Below are 6,212 nucleotides of genomic sequence, written 5' to 3' on the forward strand. Positions count from 1 at the left end.
GTACATTGGCCCCTTTTAACCATGGCTAGAGCAGCTGGGACACAGGGCACCAAGTCCCTAGGCTGCACACAGAAAGAGGGTCCCTGGGCCCTGCCCAGAAAACCATTTTTCCCTCCTAGATCTCTAGATGTGTAATGGGAGGGGCTGCCATGAAGCTCTCTGACATACCCTGGAGACATTTTCCCCATTGTCTTAGTGATTAATATTCAGTTACTTGTTACTTATGCAAATTTCTGTTGCCAACTTGAATTTCTCCCCAGAAAATGGGTTTTTCTTTTCTACTGCATTGTCAACCTGCAAATTTTTCAAATTTTTATGCTCTGCTTCCTCTTAAATGCTTTACTGCTTAGAAATTTCCTAAATCATCTCTCTCGAGTGCAAAGTTCCATAGCTCTCTAGGGCAAGAACAAAATACCATTCTCTTTGCTAAAGCATGGCAGGAGTGACCTTTACTCCAGTTCCCAGCAAGTTCCTCATCTCCATCTGAGATCACCTCAGCCTGGACTTCATTGTCCAGGTCACTATCAGCATTTTGATCAAAGCCATTCAACAAGTCTCTAAGAAGTTCCAAACTTTCCCACATCTTCCTATCTTCTGAGCCTTTCAAGTCTCTAGGAAGTTCCAAACTTTCCCATATTTTCCTATCTTCTTCTGATCCCTCCAAACTTTCCCACATTTTCCTGTCTTCTTCTGATCCCTCCAAACTGTTCCAACCTCTGCCTGTTACCGCATTCCAAAGTCACTTCTTTTTTGGGTATCTTTACATCAGCACCTCATTACCTGTACCAATTTGCTGCATTAGTCCATTCTCATACTGCTAATGAAGACATACCTGAGACTGGGTAATTTATGAACAAAAGAGGTTTAATTGACTCACAGTTCAGCATAGTTAGGGAGGACTCAGAAAACTTACAATCATGTCAGAAGGGGAAGCAAACGTGTCCTTCGTCACATGGCAGCAGCAAGGGGAAATGCTGAATGAAGCAGGGGGAAAGCACATTGTAAAACCATCAGGTCTCATGGGAATTCAATCACTATCAAGAGAACAGCATGGAGGTAACCACTCCCATGATTCAATTACTCCCACCAGGTACTTCCCACAACATGTGGGGATAATAGGAACTACAGTTCAAGATGAGATTTGGGTGGGGACACAGCCAACCATATCATTACCCAGATAAAATCTTGAGCCCATGTGGTTGTTGTGTTCAAAGAAATTTAGTTCAGCATCCAAATACAAGTAAAACTGCAAATACATCTTGCAGTCTATTTAAAGGGTCAACTTGTTACCAAGAGAAACCTGTCTCAGATGCCCCTGCCATTCATTTTCTGGGTTTCTCTCTTACAAAGCTGATGTGATGTCTCTCACTTTTGCTTTTTCCTCTGCATTAACCCCCAAATTCATCCTACAGTTTTTTTTCTTTGTATTTCCCTTTCTTTTCCTCTGTTTCTCTTTTATGTAAACCTCCATCCCATTTTCAGATTCTTTCCCACACTGATAAATTGGCTGTGCACAGTAGAGCACAGGAAAGTGCTTGCCTAAGCTATGAAGCAGGATGTGGATAATCCTATGTAATTTTTCTTGCTCCTGTTACACTGATTTCTGCAACTTTTCTTCTAGTTTCCCAGGAAAGAGACCTTGAAGTAATCTTTGACTTTTCCTGCCCTTCATTATATTGTATTGTAGTCATAACAATTTTTTAAAGCTTGGGAATTTAGACAGATTGGAATTTCTGTGACAGTCGGGCCACTTAACTACCACTTGTACTAGTAAATAACTTTTTAAAAATTAAAATTTTTTCCTTATATAAAATATGTATAATTTTAAAAATTCAATGGTATTTCTAGATTTGTAACAAAATTAATAGTTGCCCACACCACACATTCCCGCTCCCAATTCCTTCTTTTACATTTATTTCTTAAATTCTTTTGTATGTGAGAGAATTTACTTTTTTGTGTGTGTGTGAGACAGGGTCCTACTCTGTCACCCAGGCTAGAGTGCAGTGGCACAATCCCAGCTCACTGCAGCTTTAACCTCCAGGGCTCACATGATCCTTCCACCTCAGCCTCCTAAGTAGCTAGGACTACAGGTGCATGTCACCACGCCTGGCCAATTTTTAAAAATTTTCTGTAGATACAAAGTCTCACTATGTTGCCCAGGCTGGTCTCCAGTTCCTGGGCTCACATAGTCCTCTCACCTTGGCCTCCCAAAGTGCTGGGATTATAGGCATGAGCCACTATGCCTGGTCCTACACTCATATTTTCTAAGAAAGACTATTTAATGTTCTGTCCTTACTTTTTGGTTGTGTGTACAGTCCATGGACTTCCTAACTCTAGAAGACAATGATTTAACTCTCCCACCCTCACTTCCTAGACTCACACACTTATATAAACACACATAAGATCACCTCCCTTTTTTCAAAAAGTTATCCCTTTGGATTAAACTACCATTCAGTAATTATCTTGTTATAATTACATAGTTATTCACAGCCAAGACACATGCTATGATGTCCTTTTTTGTACTTGTTTTTACTAAATAACGGCCTCATTTATTTCCTTATTCACTTTTTTTTTTTTTTGAAATGGAGTCTCACACTGTCCCCCAGGTTAGAGTGCAATGGCATAATCTTGGCTCACTGCAATCTCTGCCTCCCGGGTTCAAGTGACTTTCCTGCCTCAGCCTCCGGAGTAGCTGAGATTACAGATGCCCGCCGCCATACCCGGCTAATTTTTTGTATGCTTAGTAGAGATGGGGTTTCACTACATTGGCCAGGCTAGTCTCAAACTCCTGACCTCATGATCCACCTTCCTCGGCCTCCCAAAGTGCTGGGATTACAGGCGTGAGCCACCATACCCAGCCTCACTTTCCTATCTAGCTATTATCGTCATCATCGAACTCTGAATATCCCCTTTTAAGATATTCACCCACATCAGGCATTCCATGGGATTCACTTCCTTCTGGAGACATGTCTCCTAGAGGCCTCTATCCCCTATTGCAGAAACCCTAGCTTCTGTCCTGGTACTTCCCATCTCCTCTCTCCTAAGCTGGGACTTCCTGTTTTCCAAGTCCTAAATATTATCCTCTTATTTGTTAATTTTGTATAAGAATATCCTCCAGTAGCTTTCGGAGATAAGGATATCTGAAAATATCTACGTCCTACCCACAAACAGCTAATATAGTGAGAGTTGAAGTCTATGTTAGAATTATTTTCTTCGGAATTTTGAAGTTAATGCCCCTCTGTATTCCAGCTTCCTGGGATTCTGTGGAGAATTTCCATGCCATTCTGATTTCCAGTCCTTTAAATGTGACCTTTTCATTTTTCCTTCAGGAAACTCTTTAAGATCTTTTCTTTATCCTTGGTGTTCTGAATGCTGTGGCAATGTACCTTGGTGTTGGTCTGTCTAGGTTTGTGGTGCTGGGCACCTGCTGAGTCCTTTGAATATGAGAATATATCTTCTAGACCTGGGAAGTTTTTCCTTCTCTTCATTTTCTCTATTTTTCTCTTTTGTTCCTGTTTTTCAGATGTCACATTTGTGTTTTCTCTTTTTTTTTTTTTTTTTTGTTCCATCTTCTGAGCAATACCATTGAATCCGTCCAGGAGGCCAATGAGCACTGGTCACCTGGTGGGGCCCTCTGCTCCACCTGGCTTCCATGGCCTCACCAGTCCAGTTCTGCTTCCTGCTCCCCTCATCATGAGCCTCCTGCCTATGAGAGTTTGGTCTCCTGAATTTTCTCAGTCTCTTTCCTAGGTTTCCTCCTTCTGCTTGGAGTCCTTCCTTTTCTAACCCTTTTTCAGATCCTACTTCTCCTTCCAAGCTCAGTTCACACATTTGCTCCTTGAAGCCTTTTCATCCCTGTCTTAGACTGTTCAGACTGTTCAGCCTGCTACAGCAAAGCTCTGGAGGCAGAGGTCTCCGATCGGGGACCAGCATGGTTAGGTTCTGGTGAGGCCTCTCTTCTGGGTTGCAGGCCGTCTTCTCATTGTGTCCTCCCATGATGGAAAGAGGGCAAGAGAGCTCTCTGACCTCATTATGGCTCTATTAGTATTCATGAGGCTCCACCCTCGTGATTTATTCACCTCCCAAAGGACCCACCTTCAGAGACCATCAACCAGGGATTAATTTCAACCTATGATTTTTTTGCAGGGACACAAACATTACAACCCTTACCCCTTACAACATATTTCACTTGTTGCCTGGTATTTAAAGTATGTTAATTTATGTACCCAACCACAATAAGCACTCCTTAAGACTAGAAGCCATTTCACATACTTCTTGGTGTAACCCCACAGCACTAATCAGCAATAGGTGCTGAACACCATTTGTTGATTTTACTTCAAGAAAGCCCATCAGGAAACGTAAGCCTTGTATGCTGGAGAGATTCCTTCCCAAATCCTTTAATGCATACGTGGTGCCACTTTAATTTGGTAATGTTTTCTGAGTACCTGATCAAATGCTTTGCCAAAGATTCTGAAGAAAATCAACAGAACGTTTTTCCTGGAACAATATTTGACCATTTTATTTCCCTGATGGAAAACTCATTAGCTCACCAGGGCTTATAGCAGCCCTGCTGAGACATACTGTGTGTAAGGATAGGTTTGGAGCAACATCTTAAAAAAATTGATATTATTAAAAATGGACATTTGTCAATAACTTACTTTCCAGAAAAACAAATCAGATTTCAAGGTCGTCACTCACACATGGCTGCCAAAATGTTTGCTCGGTTGTAGAGAAAAGGGTGGAACTGAAGCTAGAGGGGTGGAGTTGCGCATCACTCGAGTCCCACTTGATCTCTTGGCCCAAGGGAGCGTGTCCTGAAGGTGAGTTTAGCCATCTTAGAGACTCTGCATTAAGAAGGCTGAGACTGTGGACTGCAGAGTCCAAACTCCTTAACGTTACGACAGAGACCTGCATGATCAGATGGCACCTGTTCCTCCGTCCCTGCCACCAGGTATCCACAGGAGCCACTGGAATTCCTCAGAAGCACCCAGCCCTTACTGCCATCGCCTCTGCCCTTCCCCTCTCCCCCTGGAATTCTCTCCCACCTAATTCCGAACTGGCGAACCTGCCCGAAACCACCTTTAGCTGAAGAATAGTTCAGAGACACAATGGTGGCCGTCTGAACACCCGGCCGAGGAGTGCTCGGCGCTGACTGGGGCCAGGCCGTCCAGACATGGAGGCGAGGGTCGCACGCCAGGACGTCCCGGCTCCGTCCCCAAGCGTCGCGGCGGGTCCAGACCGCGCGAGCCCCCTGCCGTCCCCGTTTCCGGGCCGGCCGCCTGGGCCGCGCTCGCACGACTGCAGCCTGAGGCCCCGGACGCCAGCGGTCCTTCACGCCTTCGGCAGGACAAAGACCGGCATCCAGCGCCCAGACACCGTCCCGGCCGCAGAACAGCGCAGGAACAAAGAGGTTCAAGGGCGGCGCCCGCCGGGGCAGCTACTGGACTGCGCGATCCGCGGCCCACGAGCACCCGCGCGGTTACTGTGGCGACGGGCCGAGGCGTCTCGCTCCGCCGGCGCCTGCGCGTCCCACCCCCTCCCCCACCCACGACGCCTGCGCGCCTCACGCTCGCTGCGGTTACGCAGGCCCCGCCCCTGTGAGCGGGGCCAGGTCCCGAGCGGAAGCGCCTTGAGCGGAAGCGGAAGTCAGCGGACGGCGGCGGCGGTGGTTGACGCGGCTGGGCCTGGTGTGTGGCGGGCTCGTCTGCGGCTGGTGCTGGCGTATTTCTAGGTAGGGCCGGGCCCCTCCCGGCTTGTGTAACCGTCTGTTACCCGCGTCCGACCCTCGTGCGCGTCGAGCCCCTGGGCCTCTGCCCGCTCCCGGATGCCATCCTGGCTGTGCCTCTGTCCTTGTCACCGCGCTGCGACGTCATGGGATCTTCGCGTCTCCGCTGCCGGGCCCGTCGTCACCCCGGTCCCTGAGCAGAGCCCTCCCGCCGGGCCCTAGTCCCCGTCATCGCTTGCCTGCCCCGTCTTGAGGTCATCTCTGACCCCGACTCCCTCCCTTAAGATGTGTGTTTTGCTCCTATATGTCATTTTTGGGTCAGATCTGCAATTCATAGCTGCACGACTTTGCTGGTCGTTTCTAGAAAGACGTTCTTTGAGCCGGGCGCGGTGGCTCAAGCCTGTAATCCCAGCACTTTGGGAGGCCGAGGCGGGTGGATCACGAGGTCAAGAGATCGAGACCATCCTGGTCAACATGGTGAAACCCC

The 6,212-nt window shown here is 47.2% G+C and overlaps 1 protein-coding gene across 11 annotated transcripts in view; it reads left to right on the forward strand.

Annotated features, from left to right (window-relative positions):
• The first annotated feature begins 5,614 nt into the window (after positions 1-5,614).
• The window catches only part of FAM120B (family with sequence similarity 120B), a 111,982-nt gene continuing 111,384 nt past the window's right edge, over positions 5,615-6,212 (forward strand). For 4 of the 11 annotated variants that reach the window (XR_001821314.2, XM_017517315.2, XM_037734491.1 and 1 more), the window contains exon 1: positions 5,617-5,731. The gene's annotated coding sequence lies outside the window, so the exon portion shown is untranslated. Of the gene's footprint in view, positions 5,732-6,212 lie in introns of all 11 variants that reach the window. The other 7 variants (XM_017517311.2, XM_037734489.1, XM_017517313.2 and 4 more) reach the window with 3 other exon arrangements.

Source organism: Cebus imitator, unplaced genomic scaffold (assembly GCF_001604975.1).
Source record: "Cebus imitator isolate Cc_AM_T3 unplaced genomic scaffold, Cebus_imitator-1.0 Scaffold627, whole genome shotgun sequence".
Taxonomy (NCBI): domain Eukaryota; kingdom Metazoa; phylum Chordata; class Mammalia; order Primates; family Cebidae; genus Cebus; species Cebus imitator.